The sequence below is a fragment of the Thalassophryne amazonica genome, chromosome 16, assembly GCF_902500255.1.
Source record: "Thalassophryne amazonica chromosome 16, fThaAma1.1, whole genome shotgun sequence".
Lineage (NCBI taxonomy): Eukaryota > Metazoa > Chordata > Actinopteri > Batrachoidiformes > Batrachoididae > Thalassophryne > Thalassophryne amazonica.
The window spans coordinates 86,516,910-86,533,474 of NC_047118.1; the positions used below are offsets into that span (position 1 = coordinate 86,516,910).

General features: G+C 38.8%; 1 protein-coding gene and 1 long non-coding RNA gene across 2 annotated transcripts in view; one reads left to right on the forward strand and one right to left on the reverse strand.

Moving 5' to 3' along the window:
- The window catches only part of LOC117527214 (gastrula zinc finger protein XlCGF57.1-like), a 208,247-nt gene that overhangs the window by 135,659 nt on the left and 56,023 nt on the right, over nt 1–16,565 (reverse strand). The gene's annotated exons all lie outside the window — the stretch shown is intronic.
- The window catches only part of LOC117527217, a 129,280-nt gene that overhangs the window by 103,092 nt on the left and 9,623 nt on the right, over nt 1–16,565 (forward strand). The window contains exon 3 of the long non-coding RNA XR_004565472.1: nt 395–402. This is a non-coding gene — a long non-coding RNA (uncharacterized LOC117527217). The remainder of the gene's footprint in view (nt 1–394; nt 403–16,565) is intronic.

The window sequence follows — 16,565 nt, forward strand, 5'->3', positions numbered from 1 at the left end:
CTTGTTTAGGTGTTAATGATGGCTTTCGTTTAGATTTTCTGTATGTAAATCCCATTTCCTTTAGGCGGTTTCTTACAGTTCGGTCACAGACGTTGACTCCAGTTTCCTCCCATTCGTTCCTCATTTGTTTTGTTGTGCATTTTCGATTTTTGAGACATATTGCTTTAAGTTTTCTGTCTTGATGCTTTGATGGCTTCCTTGGTCTACCAGTATGTTTGCCTTTAACAACCTTCCCATGTTGTTTGTATTTGGTCCAGAGTTTAGACACAGCTGACTGTGAACAACCAACATCTTTTGCAACATTGTGTGATGATTTACCCTCTTTTAAGAGTTTGATAATCCTCTCCTTTGTTTCAATTGACATCTCTCGTGTTGGAGCCATGATTCATGTCAGTCCACTTGGTGCAACAGCTCTCCAAGGTGTGATCACACCTTTTTAGATGCAGACTAACGAGCAGATCTGATTTGATGCAGGTGTTAGTTTTGGGGATGATAATTTACAGGGTGATTCCATAATTTATTCCTCAGAATTGAGTGATTCCATATTTTTTTCCTCTGCTTGGTCTAAAAAAGTAACCGTTACTGACTGCCACAATTTTTTTTTCCTGATTTCTTATAGTGTTTCTTAAAGCCAGATAGTTGCCATTTGAAATGACTTAGTCTGTGATCTGCTTTTTTTCTACAAAATTAAACAACTGAATGAACATCCTCCGAGGCCGGTGATTCCATAATTTTTGCCAGGGGTTGTATAAATGTCAAATGCAACATTTTTCAATCACATAACTTTCCTGATCCTCGGGCCATCTGGGTGCAGCGCTGAGACAGGTGGAAGAGACAGGCAGAGCGCTGTGATCAATTTACAAGCTGTAAATCCACTTCCTGTCAGTTTTTGAGAGTCTTGTGAGTTCGCTCCCCACAACTAGGGTTGCCAACTCTCTGAAAAATAAATAAGGGACACCTCACCGCCAGGGCCGACCGGCCGACTGACCATTGCCTTCACCCTTCCCAGCGTCTGTGTGAAATGATTTTTAACCATTTGACTGTTGACTTGACCCTGAATTTAGGTAGATGCATACATGCATTTGTTCTGATATGAACACGTGGAAAAAAAAATATTATTTAGCAATTTATTTTTAGTGCAAAATAAATTTTCACTCACAATTTCAATATGAGCATTCTGTCTTCTTTAAAAATAAATCTCTGTAGTGCTATTGCTTAACTTAAATTGTATAAATTAACAAAAAAAAAACAATAGAAAATTTGCATCATCCAAAACAATGTAACAGTGCAAAACAATGTAACAGTGCACATTTACACATTTAGTGTAATAAGAAGTGCAAAAAATAAAGTCTGAAAAGTAAACAATACTGTTGTCGCGCACCTTTTCCACCCAGCCATTTTCCTTTTCTCATTCTCCCCTGTATTTTTGCATTCTTTATTGTTTTGTTGTTTTTTTTTTTAGGAGGAGTAGTAACGACGTTACAGACATTGCTGTCCGTAGGCATATCTGCAGTGCCAGTGTTGGTGTCTGTATCGATATCAGCCATGCTGATTTGTTATTGTCGTCCAGCGACCGTCGTCGGCTCATGACGTAGGTATCTTTTTGCGAGCAGATGTCCCTCGACCAATGAGATAAGAGTTATTCTGTATCGTCAACTCGTGTCTGTCAGCTCATTGGTGAAAAGCAGGACAGAGGCTGGGATCAAATTTACCGTAAGTTTCCATATAAAGCGCCAGTCAATTCCATTGACATTTTACAGACTTTTTGATTCTCACAGAACTACGGGACAAACTGCGTCCCGTTTCAGGTCAATACGGAACGCACACTTTTATTTCCAAATAAGGGACGATTCCGTTTTTCAAGGGACGGTTGGCAACCCTACCCACAACCTACACATTAACGGGAAAAATCACAGAAACCTCCTTTACATCCTCCTAGTGAAGGTGAATCACTCCCAGGTTCAGATGGACTCATGCCCCAAGGCCACTCTCGTCTGTCTACTGAGGGTGATTCCCTCCCATGTTCGGCACAGACTCAGCCCCAGCATGTCGTGATTCCCGCAGCCGTGCTTCCACACTTCTCATGGGCAACAGCTACCGCAGCTGTCTTCAGTCCAAGTGACAGATTTCGGCAAAGGGGTCTTTCACCCAATCAGGCCTCTTAATACTTTTTGACTTAACACCTGTGTGTTAAGCATAAAAATTCAAAAAGAAAAAATAATATAGCACCTTCAACTGCACCACAGACTAAAACAGTTAAATGTGGTCTATTAAACATTAGGTCTCTCTCTTCTAAGTCCCTGTTGGTAAATGATATAATAATTGATCAACATATTGATTTATTCTGCCTAACAGAAACCTGGTTACAGCAGGATGAATATGTTAGTTTAAATGAGTCAACACCCCCGAGTCACACTAACTGTCAGAATGCTCGTAGCACGGGCCGGGGCGGAGGATTAGCAGCAATCTTCCATTCCAGCTTATTAATTAATCAAAAACCCAGACAGAGCTTTAATTCATTTGAAAGCTTGTCTCTTAGTCTTGTCCATCCAAATTGGAAGTCCCAAAAACCAGTTTTATTTGTTATTATCTATCGTCCACCTGGTCGTTACTGTGAGTTTCTCTGTGAATTTTCAGACCTTTTGTCTGACTTAGTGCTTAGCTCAGATAAGATAATTATATTGGGCGATTTTAACATCCACACAGATGCTGAGAATGACAGCCTCAACACTGCATTTAATCTATTATTAGACTCTATTGGTTTTGCTCAAAAAGTAAATGAGTCCACCCACCACTTTAATCATATCTTAGATCTTGTTCTGACTTATGGTATGGAAATAGAAGACTTAACAGTATTCCCTGAAAACTCCCTTCTGTCTGATCATTTCTTAATAACATTTACATTTACTCTGATGGACTACCCAGCAGTGGGGAATAAGTTTCATTACACTAGAAGTCTTTCAGAAAGCGCTGTAACTAGGTTTAAGGATATGATTCCTTCTTTATGTTCTCTAATGCCATATACCAACACAGTGCAGAGTAGCTACCTAAACTCTGTAAGGGAGATAGAGTATCTCGTCAATAGTTTTACATCCTCATTGAAGACAACTTTGGATGCTGTAGCTCCTCTGAAAAAGAGAGCTTTAAATCAGAAGTGTCTGACTCCGTGGTATAACTCACAAACTCGTAGCTTAAAGCAGATAACCCGTAAGTTGGAGAGGAAATGGCGTCTCACTAATTTAGAAGATCTTCACTTAGCCTGGAAAAAGAGTCTGTTGCTCTATAAAAAAGCCCTCCGTAAAGCCAGGACATCTTTCTACTCATCACTAATTGAAGAAAATAAGAACAACCCCAGGTTTCTTTTCAGCACTGTAGCCAGGCTGACAAAGAGTCAGAGCTCTATTGAGCTGAGTATTCCATTAACTTTAACTAGTAATGACTTCATGACTTTCTTTGCTAACAAAATTTTAACTATTAGAGAAAAAATTACTCATAACCATCCCAAAGACATATCGTTATCTTTGGCTGCTTTCAGTGATGCCGGTATTTGGTTAGACTCTTTCTCTCCGATTGTTCTGTCTGAGTTATTTTCATTAGTTACTTCATCCAAACCATCAACATGTTTATTAGACCCCATTCCTACCAGGCTGCTCAAGGAAGCCCTACCATTATTCAATGCTTCGATCTTAAATATGATCAATCTATCTTTGTTAGTTGGCTATGTACCACAGGCTTTTAAGGTGGCAGTAATTAAACCATTACTTAAAAAGCCATCACTTGACCCAGCTATCTTAGCTAATTATAGGCCAATCTCCAACCTTCCTTTTCTCTCAAAAATTCTTGAAAGGGTAGTTGTAAAACAGCTAACTGATCATCTGCAGAGGAATGGTCTATTTGAAGAGTTTCAGTCAGGTTTTAGAATTCATCATAGTACAGAAACAGCATTAGTGAAGGTTACAAATGATCTTCTTATGGCCTCGGACAGTGGACTCATCTCTGTGCTTGTTCTGTTAGACCTCAGTGCTGCTTTTGATACTGTTGACCATAAAATTTTATTACAGAGATTAGAGCATGTCATAGGTATTAAAGGCACTGCGCTGCGGTGGTTTGAATCATATTTGTCTAATAGATTACAGTTTGTTCATGTAAATGGGGAATCTTCTTCACAGACTAAAGTTAATTATGGAGTTCCACAAGGTTCTGTGCTAGGACCAATTTTATTCACTTTATACATGCTTCCCTTAGGCAGTATTATTAGACGGTATTGCTTAAATTTTCATTGTTTCGCAGATGATACCCAGCTTTATCTATCCATGAAGCCAGAGGACACACACCAATTAGCTAAACTGCAGGATTGTCTTACAGACATAAAGACATGGATGACCTCTAATTTCCTGCTTTTAAACTCAGATAAAACTGAAGTTATTGTACTTGGCCCCACAAATCTTAGAAACATGGTGTCTAACCAGATCCTTACTCTGGATGGCATTACCCTGACCTCTAGTAATACTGTGAGAAATCTTGGAGTCATTTTTGATCAGGATATGTCATTCAAAGCGCATATTAAACAAATATGTAGGACTGCTTTTTTGCATTTACGCAATATCTCTAAAATCAGAAAGGTCTTGTCTCAGAGTGATGCTGAAAAACTAATTCATGCATTTATTTCCTCTAGGCTGGACTATTGTAATTCATTATTATCAGGTTGTCCTAAAAGTTCCCTAAAAAGCCTTCAGTTAATTCAAAATGCTGCAGCTAGAGTACTGACGGGGACTAGAAGGAGAGAGCATATCTCACCCATATTGGCCTCTCTTCATTGGCTTCCTGTTAATTCTAGAATAGAATTTAAAATTCTTCTTCTTACTTATAAGGTTTTGAATAATCAGGTCCCATCTTATCTTAGGGACCTCGTAGTACCATATCACCCCAATAGAGCGCTTCGCTCTCAGACTGCAGGCTTACTTGTAGTTCCTAGGGTTTGTAAGAGTAGAATGGGAGGCAGAGCCTTCAGCTTTCAGGCTCCTCTCCTGTGGAACCAGCTCCCAATTCAGATCAGGGAGACAGACACCCTCTCTACTTTTAAGATTAGGCTTAAAACTTTCCTTTTTGCTAAAGCTTATAGTTAGGGCTGGATCAGGTGACCCTGAACCATCCCTTAGTTATGCTGCTATAGACGTAGACTGCTGGGGGGTTCCCATGATGCACTGTTTCTTTCTCTTTTTGCTCTGTATGCACCACTCTGCATTTAATCATTAGTGATCGATCTCTGCTCCCCTCCACAGCATGTCTTTTTCCTGGTTCTCTCCCTCAGCCCCAACCAGTCCCAGCAGAAGACTGCCCCACCCTGAGCCTGGTTCTGCTGGAGGTTTCTTCCTGTTAAAAGGGAGTTTTTCCTTCCCACTGTAGCCAAGTGCTTGCTCACAGGGGGTCGTTTTGACCGTTGGGGTTTTACATAATTATTGTATGGCCTTGCCTTACAATATAAAGCGCCTTGGGGCAACTGTTTGTTGTGATTTGGCGCTATATAAAAAAATTGATTGATTGATTGATTAACACCTGCAGTCTCACCCCCCAACAAATGTCAGCCTGCGCAATTACTAACTTCACATGAAATTCGATTGCTTTAAATTAAATTCAAATCAAATCCATCCAATCTCTGTTTTGACTAATTTACTGGACATTATTCAATTTATTTATTTCCCAAACAACACACATTAGGAATTATATAACGGCAGAGTGGATCCTTGTCATTTGATTGGTGCTTTGTATGTCACATGACATGGATTAATTCATCCCCTTTGTGTTGCATTGCACTCAGAGTGTGGCTTGGTTCCATACGTTTGGTACCATTGATGCCGGTATTTGGTTAGACTCTTTCTCTCAGATTGTTCTGAGTTATTTTCATTAGTTACTTCATCCAAACCATCAACATGTCTATTAGACCCCATTCCTACCAGGCTGCTCAAGGAAGCCCTACCATTATTTAATGCTTCGATCTTAAATATGATCAATCCATCTTTATTAGTTGGCTATGTACCACAGGCATTTAAGGTGGCAGTAATTAAACCATTACTTAAAAAGCCATCACTTGACCCAGCTATCTAAGCTAATTATAGGCCAATCTCCAACCTTCCTTTTCTCTCAAAAATTCTTGAAAGGGTAGTTGTAAAACAGCTAACTGATCATCTGCAGAGGAATGGTCTATTTGAAGAGTTTCAGTCAGGTTTTAGAATTCATCATAGTACAGAAACAGCATTAGTGAAGGTTACAAATGATCTTCTTATGGCCTCGGACAGTGGACTCATCTCTGTGCTTGTTCTGTTAGACCTCAGTGCTGCTTTTGATACTGTTGACCATAAAATTTTATTACAGAGATTAGAGCATGCCATAGGTATTAAAGGCACTGCGCTGCGGTGGTTTGAATCATATTTATCTAATAGATTACAATTTGTTCATGTAAATGGGGAATCTTCTTCACAGACTAAGGTTAATTATGGAGTTCCACAAGGTTCTGTGTTAGGACCAATTTTATTCACTTTATACATGCTTCCCTTAGGCAGTATTATTAGATGGCATTGCTTAAATTTTCATTGTTACGCAGATGATACCCAGTTTTATCTATCCATGAAGCCAGCGGACACACACCAATTAGCTAAACTGCAGGATTGTCTTACAGACATAAAGACATGGATGACCTCTAATTTCCTGCTTTTAAACTCAGATAAAACTGAAGTTATTGTACTTGGCCCCACAAATCTTAGAAACATGGTGTCTAACCAGATCCTTACTCTGGATGGCATTACCCTGACCTCTAGTAATACTGTGAGAAATCTTGGAGTCATTTTTGATCAGGATATGTCATTCAAAGTTTATATTAAACAAATATGTAGGACTGCTTTTTTGCATTTACGCAATATCTCTAAAATTAGAAAGGTGTAGTCTCAGAGTGATGCTGAAAAACTAATTCATGCATTTATTTCCTCTAGGCTGGACTATTGTAATTCATTATTATCAGGTTGTCCTAAAAGTTCCCTGAAAAGCCTTCAGTTAATTCAAAATGCTGCAGCTAGAGTACTGACGGGGACTAGAAGGAGAGAGCATATCTCACCCATATTGGCCTCTCTTCATTGGCTTCCTGTTAACTCCAGAATAGAATTTAAAATTCTTCTTATAAGGTTTTGAATAATCAGGTCCCATCTTATCTTAGGGACCTCATAGTACCATATCACCCCAATAGAGCGCTTCACTCTCAGACTGCAGGCTTACTTGTAGTTCCTAGAGTTTGTAAGAGTAGAATGGGAGGCAGAGCCTTTAGCTTTCAGGCTCCTCTCCTGTGGAACCAGCTCCCAATTCGGATCAGGGAGACAGACACTCTCTCTACTTTTAAGATTAGGCTTAAAACTTTCCTTTTTGCTAAAGCTTATAGTTAGGGCTGGATCAGGTGACCCTGAACCATCCCTTAGTTATGCTGCTATAGACTTAGACTGCTGGGGGGTTCCCATGATGCACTGAGTGTTTCTTTCTCTTTTTGCTCTGTATGCACCACTCTGCATTTAATCATTAGTGATTGATCTCTGCTCCCCTCCACAGCATGTCTTTTTCCTGGTTCTCTCCCTCAGCCCCAACCAGTCCCAATAGAAGACTGCCCCTCCCTGAGCCTGGTTCTGCTGGAGGTTTCTTCCTGTTAAAAGGGAGTTTTTCCTTCCCACTGTCGCCAAGTGCTTGCTCACAGGGGGTCGTTTTGACCGTTGGGGTTTTTACGTAATTATTGTATGGCCTTGCCTTACAATATAAAGCACCTTGGGGCAACTGTTTGTTGTGATTTGGCGCTATATAAATAAAATTGATTGATTGCACTCTTACGTGCATGCACACACGCTCACATGCGTGCCCATGCATGCCCATGCACACACATGCACACGTGTGCGCACACATACACACAAAACCAATCCACTGTGCTGCCTGGAGGTTGTTAGCAGGAAGAAAGAACAAAAGCTGGACTCACTTCTGACGTGATTTTTTTTCCCGTTGCACTGACGACGTATACAGTCTTATTTTTGTTGTTCACGCACGCACAAGTGCCGACCGGGGTGTGTGTGTGTGTGTGCGCGCACACGCGCCTGGGACACAACTCTCCTGAGACATAATTTGAGCTAACTGACACTGCTAATTCTTGTAAGACACACACACACAAAACAAATCCACTGTGCTGTCTGTTAGCAGGAAAAGAGAAAGAAAACCTGGACTCATTTCTGACGTGACTTTTTTTTTTTCGCTGCACTGAGGAGGTACACGGCTCGACCAAGCCGATTGCATGTGTGCGTGCGTGGGACAGCAACATGATTTGATTGAGTTAACTGACGCTGCCACACACACAATCCACTCCGCTGTAAGCCATCTGGATGCATGAAGAGCTGCTCACATGAAACGATGTGATTTTTGGCTGGACTGACGAACTAGATAAAGTCTTTTTTTTTAATGGAAGTCCGAAGTCAGTGCACAGCATCACGGACTACACGTCACAGTGGAACACCGAAATGTAAGTCCTTTTTCTGTTGTTTATAAATTAATAAGATATCAAATGACAGTGATCTATTTTAGCCATTATATATAATGAATGTGTTTACATTCTTTCAGTGGTACAAATATTTAATTCAGTGAAAGCTGGAACAAACCATTCAACTCGGCTTCGCCTCATTGAATGGTTTGTTCCAGCTTTCACCTCATGAAATATTCATACCATTGAACTCATAACCATTCATTATTTGTATAATATTCAATGTGCAGAAATTCTGTATAATAATACAACAGATTTTCTGCTCACTTTATTTTCGGTGGTTTGGAAGAAAATATTGTCCTCCATCCTTGATGTTCCCACAGTCAGAGATCATGATCACACCATCGGGTTTCAGCACCAAACTGCTAAGCCCTTGCTTCTTTTGGTCTGTCCTTGATCAACAAGACTCAGTTGTTACAGAAAACACAATTTATTGAATTTCACGTGAAGTTGAACAGGTCTGGTTCTCTCATGGACAGAGCTTGTGGGAACTCCATCCAAGAAAGACCCCGAACATAGCTTACAGTAAGGTTTTTATAGCCATGAAGTGGTCCTCCCATGTGTGTGCTTATGTGCTCAAAATATGTCATGTCGTGCTTAGGCCATGGTGCTAACTGGGTCACATCTGAAAGAAGTAAAAACCAAGACCTTGGGTTGGTGGCTGACTGGTGAGCCTGCTTACTGTTGTGTCTTTCAGGATGACACTAGCTTTTTATTTATTTAAAAAAATTTTTCTTTTTTTTTTACAAGATGTACTTTTTTGTGCAGATAAAAAAGATTTTAACAACACTGTCACTGTGCAGATAATGATTTTCAACAAGAACATATTGACCTGCAAACTTGTTGACTGTATTTGCTCTTAACCTCATGTAACCCCCAGCAGAAATGTAACAGGGTGATTCTTAGACTACAGGCACTTATGTCCTTTGATCATATTGTATGAAAAACAGAAAAAAGGGAAATTTCACACTTTTATAGTTATTTTTAACAATGAAAGTGTGTTAAGAAATTTGTTCTAGTAGTCTATGATGACTTTTTCACCTTTTTTTAGCATCATTATATATATATAACATATATATATGCAAATATTGCCATTTTGTGCTTGTCCCACACCCAGACTTTTGATCTTCAATGATAAAAATGAATGGTAAAGAAACGTTTTTTCTAATCTCTAAATAAAATATCAGTAAAATAATCAAAACATAATTGGGGTATTCAATGTCATACAACTGTTGTGATTTTTTTTTTAACAAAATGTAGTTGTCCCACACTATTGCCATAATTTCCACCACAACACTGTAATGTCCCTAAACAGTTTGTTTGGCTAGTTTCTATGGAGATAAACAGTGACATCAGAGCACATGTATATAGCGCCAAATCACAACAAACAGTTGCCCCAAGGCGCTTTATATTGTAAGGCAATGGTGTGGTGGAAATTACATTTACAAGGCCAATAGTGCCTGTAGCTAAAGAATCACCCAACAATGTCTTAACATGGACAGGCATTGACATTAAGCTTTTTAGTGTACTTGTCCTATAGGAAAAGCTGGTTGTCCGGACAAGCAAGGGTATCTGGCCCAGTTTTGGAGGTTTTAGAAAAGACATTCTGTTCAATATATTCTTCAAAAGGCGTGTTAATCGATGTGATGTTCGTTATCTAATGTTTCCCGCCACAGCATCTTGCAATTAGATGCTACGAACGCACACTCCATACAGTGGTCTCGTGCACACATGATGCAGGCTCCCCAGAAATTTTTAATATAGCGGTGCTGTTAGCAATTATCACCCGAGGCGGCGCGTTGAGTCATTTTGACTGGTTTTAGATGCATTTAAAGTAAGAATAATAGACAAAAAAAAATTACACTTATGTTGTAATATCAAAATTCTTTTTTGTATTTTTCTGTCTATGTTAAGAAAATAAATGACATTGAAAAGTTTAAAAACAGATTAATATTTGATGGACATAACATTTGCTCTCTTCTTTAAAAACGACACACTGTACCTTTAATCCAGTAAGAGTCCAGGCAGAGTTTTTCTGTCATGTTGACAGGTAAGCTTTTCTTTTTTTCTTCAACATTTTTGAGTGGAATTGCATACTTATTAAAAAAAACAATATAATCCCTAATTGTCTTGTTGGAACAAGAGCTAAATCTGGACTGATTTGTCAAATCAGAATCAAATTTATTGGCAAGTAAGTTAATACATACAAGTAATTTGATCTGGTGTCATTGGTGCATACACAACAATAATAAAAAGAAAATGAAAAAAATAATTCTGGAAGAAGTAAGGGAGTAAATCTGCTCTTTTATAGATGAATCCTGGATGAAAAACTTTCTGAACCAGTGTCTCGCTCTCTCTCTGTGTGTGTGTGTGTGTGTGTGTGTGTGGGAATGAGAGACTCTTCACTCGTATTTGAGCAAACTTTGGAAACATGAAGGATTTCAACTGTAAAATAAAGCCTATAAATGAATTTCTAGAGCTATGCAAGCAGAATGAGCTCTTTTTACCTAAAGACTTTGACAGAGTTTTTTCACTGTGCGCTCTGAGCTGCAGCGCTGCTCGGCTATCTGCCGGCGGGGTGGGGGGGAAAGGTTGAGCGAGCAGTTGCACAAAACAGCCTGGCTGGATTTTAGAAAAACTACCTGATAGCAGAGCAGACTGTGACGGCGCTGTCAGAACACTGATGGCACAGCGCCGTTGTTCCATTGTCTGGGGAGAACCTGTGATATGTTTTCCGATTGTCCGCTGCATGGAGAGTGGCAGGAAAAAACCGAAGACACTTTCTTGCGAGGTGCGAGACAATCTGTAGATGAGAAAACATCTTGTCCGGTCGGAAGATTTAGAGCTATTGCTAGTCCGATCACATTTTACACTTGTCCTGGACAATCAGACAAGCGTTAATGTCGATGTCAAGGACATTCAGAGTTGACCTGAAGCCACTCCTTTGATATCTTGGCTGTGATTGTCCTGCTGAAAGATGAACCATCACCCCAGTCTGAGGTCAAGCATGCTCTGGAGCAGGTTTTCGTTCAAGATGTCATACATGTCATGTACATTGCTGCTAGTAATGTGCGGTATGTACAGTTGACAATAGAAATTATATAAATTTGGCAGATGGTGGAGATTTAGACTCCACTGACCAATCGCGACAACGCTTGTTGATGATGTCATCATATCTTCCTCAGCGGCTGAGTCAGTGATGAAAGTGGGCCAATGGAAAAAAAAAATATATATATATATATATATTTTTTTTTTTTTGGCAAGGGCCAAGGGCCTGAAGCCCCTGGCATGGGGTCTGGGGGGTTCTCCCCCAGAAATATTAATAAATCTCATATGCATTCTGGTGCATTTTCTGGTCTAATTTACCCACCAAAAAAAAAAAGAAAAAGAAAAAGTCATTTTTTGTTGGGTCAGGTCAGTTTTTCCTTTTCCTTTTTTATTTTCACACAACTTGTATTGTGTTACCAGCCTTTAATCCAAAAAAACAAAAAACAAAAACATACATTCTGGTTCAGAAAAGTACAGAGTAAAAGAAATGACAATTCAAAGAACTCAAAGATAATAATAACAGGATCAATTCAAATGGAACAATAGGAGTATTTATCGCACATTAATGCATCAACTTGTTCAACTTTTACTCACTTCTGAGTTTTCCAAGTTTTGGCAGTGTTTTTAAAATTTCTGATTACTGTACATTTTGAAGTTAAAAAGCTTTTCTTACATTAGAAAACATTTTTAGGCAAATAAAACAGCATGAAAAGTCATGTAGTAATGGCAGATTCATTCATTCATTCAGCAAATGTGTGTTTCTGATGTGGTCAAGAAATATATTTCTTAAAATATAATGAAATATGAAACAGCACAGCTATTTTCTTTGATTGCTTGATGAATAAAAACCTTTAAATAAAAAAATCTGTTATTTAAAGTTCAGACTTTTCTTGTACTTACAGCAGTAACAATAAAAACTGTTTACCTTTATGTGGTAAAAAAAAAAAAAAAAAAAAAAAAGGTCAAACACTCAGCTTGACAGTGATTGATTCTGCAGCTAATTTAGCTGATAAACTTCAGTAGAGCACTAACGTCATGCATTATTTTCACCCACTCACCTCAGACAAATTTTTGTCCGTTGCTCAAACTCAATCTTGTGGCTCAAAGCGCCTTGGGGCAACTGTTTGTTGTGATTTGGTGCTATATAAATAAAATTGATCTGATTTGGTTTTGACTCAGAGTTAAGCTCTCGCCTGAATGCTAACACCATTAGCATTCTTAGCAGCTGAAGGCCTCACCCGTTAGCTCCACTTAATGCATGATTACTGGAGGAAAAACGCAGACACATGACTTTCAATGTCCACAACAAAGTAAACCATTAGGAAAACAACAACGCAGTCCTCAACCATATGACTTTATTCACCTTATTCAGCCCCGCCCACTTTTACAACAGAGGCATTTCCGTTTTGTCTTTGGACTTCTGGTGAACAGTGTTTTCAGTATAGAACAACGCAAGATATTACACGGGTAGAAACAAAAACCTTTTTGAAAAGCTCAAAGAGATTGACTCTGGCTCACCCACGGGTCATAACAGAGTGGGAAGATGACATGAAAAAGTGGCCCTCCGTTATTTTTAACTACTTTGTGTTGTCACTCTGTGTGGACGGTTTGGCTATGAGGAACCACGAGTTTTGCACCGCACAGCGCCGCTGAAGCTCGTATAAAAGCACAATCAAGTTAAAATACTACGTGCCAAGTAGTACCACCGTAATGCCAAGATTACATAACATTAATATACATATGGTGTTATTTCATGCAGTGTTTGGTTGTATCACACACCAGAAAATGAGTAAATAAGATAGCAGCTAACGCTACAACCACAGCTTACCCGTTTATCTCAGTAACATCCGCCGTGGCTTCTTCAACGGAGCGTTATAATCCAACCATTTCTCTGGGTAAGGATCCAGTGGTGTGGGTTTTTTTTCCTCCATAAAATAAAAAGAACAGACATAGGGACGTTTGGGTGGATTTTTCAAATTCAGTGCCTTTAGCCAGCATCAGAGATCCTTGTCTTTCAATGGAGTTAACAAGTTAAATGGTCATCCACAGCACTCAGATCTCTCCTTTCCACATTCAAAACATCATTCTGAAAGTGACAGTTTCCTCTTTTTCCAGTTAGCTAATCATTAGAAGCAGTGGCAAACCAGAAGCTGTTTGACAAAATGGAGCCACCCACCCTGACTTCCTGAATAAGGTGAATAAACTTTTAAGCCCAAAACAAATTAACCCTTTGGAAATTATTGGCGGGATGCAAACCAACACGGTGCATTACCGCCACCAACTGTTTGGGCGTGGAACTGAAATTAACTGACTGAATGGGTGTTGATGTATGTTGTCAAAAATAACCCGGACACATTCACCATGTGAGTAAAAACCCTGATTTCCAGTCATTTCCGGAAGACTTTCATCACTGTTTCATAATAAAAGACAGAGGAAGCGATCAGAGCGCCACAGCTACACGGGCTGCTGATGTTGTGTTCACTGGGCCTCCGTCATTTCAAAGCGTCAGTAGCAACTCATCAGATATCGCCTCAGTTCTGCTTAAAACTGAATTTAAAATGATTTAAGAGGTTTTACTTTTGTCATCTGATGGCTAATAATCACATTATTCCTTCTAATCGATTTGGGTGTAGAGACTCAGACGAGCTGCTGTGGTCCCAAAATGATGCATGCGCAGTGGAGGCAGGGCGGACCAATTTGTGTGTGTGTGTGGGGGGGGGGGGGGGGGGGGGGGGACCATTCGGTCTGCGACAACGGTACTGCAAATTTCCACCCGGCTCTCAGGTACAAATTGGCTGTGTCACCCAGCACAGATTTTCTGAAAAATTAACTGAAATGTTGCTGAAAATGTATCAATTTGATCGTATTTCAACCTTATAGAGTCACAGTTTTGCTTTATTTTGAAATTTTAAACAAATAATTACCACAGAAAAAAAAGTTCTTTATTTTCATTACTCATTAAGTCACTGTTCATGCACTTACTTAATATTTGTACAATGTCTCAGAATAACCAACTTGTGCTGATATTATTATTATTACATAGCCTGTAATTATAAGATACATGTTGGTTATATGAACATTACTGTAGAAACATGACTTGCTGTAATCTTTTTAACTGCTAAATCAAGCTGTGTGTAATAATTTGTCAAACTGTTTTTCTACTCGCCCAATTGAACATTGAAGAATGTGCACAGCTAACCAAAAAGATAGCTTCGATAACCGTTAATCCACTAACTGAAAAGTTAGCTTTTAAAAAGCTGAACCGATGAACACCTAAAAAATTTGACGGAAGTTACAGATAAAAGCTAAACCGATAACTTTCAGTATTGACTTCAGTGCACCGGCAGCTACTGACAACAATGAGTCAACGCTTCTGTCTCAGGTCCACCTTATCTCAGCAAGAGACCTGTGACCAGAGAGAAAGGAAAGGGAAGAGACAAAGGAAGAGGGAAGAGGAAAAAAAAAATTATCACCATACAGAATTGCAGGCGTATCACTGATGTCATGCACAGGCAGACAGTTTTGACTTATGGTTAAAATTTTAAACAAACTAATTCTGGACAAGGTATTGAAATTAATGTCACGTCTGTCGTTTTATAAAGTGAAAATATCAGCTATATGTTTTAGTTTTAAAGTAATGCACTGATTTTGATGGTTTTAGTGTTTAGACGCACATGCCGCAATGCATTATGGGTAAATTAGTTTCCTGACATGAGTGGTTGGTTGGTTGGTATAACACATTATTGAAATGTGTGATGGGTTTTACAAATAAATCTAATTTAATAATTTCATAAATTATTAAATGATCATTTGCAAAATAAAAGGCAATCTGAAAACTCAAAAATTGTGTTTGTTAAGTAATTCAGCACTTTTAGCGAATGTGTGGCATGAACATGTGCCATGAACACTGCCATCTACTGGCCAGTAGATGGCAGTGTGAACACCATGTGCCACACATTCGCTAAAAGTGTTGAATTACTTAAACACAATTTTCAGTTTTCAGATTGCCTTTTTAAACTAATTAAAAAATTACAAATTTACAAATACATATTTGTAAAATGCACCACACCTTTCAGTAACTTGTATACCAACTAACCAACCACTGACATCACTGAAACTAATGTTTCCATAATGCACTAGAGCATGTATATCTAAACTGTAAAACCTTTCAAATTAGTGCATTACTTTAATACTAAAACATATAGCTGATATTTTCACTTTGTAAAATGACAGACGTGGCATTAATTTCAATAACTTGTCCAGAATTAGTTTGTTTAAAATTTTAACCATAAGTCAAAACTGTCTTGCTGTGCATGACCCCAGTGATACGCCTCCAAGCCTGTATGGTGTTAAAAATAATTCATCTTTTTTCTCCCTCTCTCTCTTTCTCTCTGGTAGTCATATCTCCTCTGTCTGTGAGTTTTATCATTCATAGCTGCCTGTCTACTACAAAACATGTTGTTACATGTTTTGTAGCACACAGACAGGCAGGCACTAAAACCTTTGATTTCAGACTTTACAAATAACTGTTAAGCTTTATTCACTATGCCTGCAAAAATATGGTAGCGGTCTAAAAGTTATCGGAGCTAAATCTATTGGAAGCTAATTGGTCCGCTGATGTTTTTCAAAGTTATGTGAAAAGCTAATCCGCTAACGAAAACATTAGCTTCAATAATTAGCGGTTAGTGGATTAGCTGAACTGTACCCACCACTGGCTGCGCACATAATAGACCTACCATTGGGGACAGATAAATATTATTTACTGGATTGCTACAATATGTAACTTTGCTCAGAAATACTCAGGCTACTACTGTATTTCAAAAAAAATTCTCATGAAATTTCTTCAATTTCTTGCTCTAAAGCAATGGGTCACAATCTACAAATTAATTTACAATGAGAACCACCTTAGCAAACATTTGGCCTTCCAATACCGCAAAAACAACCTGAATTATAAAATAAT